Raw genomic sequence first — 698 nt, 5'->3', positions numbered from 1 at the left:
ACACGTATACCACACACACATGCCAAGATACTTACACATACACAAACGCACAATACACACTGCACAGATACACACCGCATACAAACACACTGTACACACACATACCTACACACAGAAACAAACATCACACACACAGATAAACACACACACACAAACATACCACACACATACACAAACACACCACACACACAAACACACACACACACACACACACACAGGACACATATTGCATAACGCATACCTTCTAACTTGTGCCAGAAATGTCAGTCTATGCTAGGCATGAGGTAACTAATGGAGTCTGCAGCCTACAGAGTCAATATCATTTTCCACATTGGCACACGGAAAACATTGCCCTGGATCTTGAGTAGAGATTTTTGTTGTTTCAGACTTTGGAATTTTGTTTCTGAGGGGCAGAACATTGAAAATAAATTATTTCCAATTATTGATTATCGAAACCTCAGCCCGATCACAGCACAAACATCACCTCCAAAACAATAACATCCTACAATGAACTTGCCCAGTCTCCTTGACTGTCAAGGGTGTCAAACAAGGAACATCTGAAAACTGTCACCAACAAGGGAAAGACAAGTGTATCAAGTCTTATACACACCTTTTCTCTTTTTCTTTCTTTCTTTCTTTCTTTCTTTCTTTCTTTCTTTCTTTTTTCTTTTCTTTTCTTTTTTTTTTTTTTGGTTTTT

Source organism: Grammomys surdaster, unplaced genomic scaffold, assembly GCF_004785775.1.
Source record: "Grammomys surdaster isolate TR1022 unplaced genomic scaffold, NIH_TR_1.0 167, whole genome shotgun sequence".
Lineage (NCBI taxonomy): Eukaryota > Metazoa > Chordata > Mammalia > Rodentia > Muridae > Grammomys > Grammomys surdaster.
Note: the sequence above shows the minus strand (reverse complement) of the source record.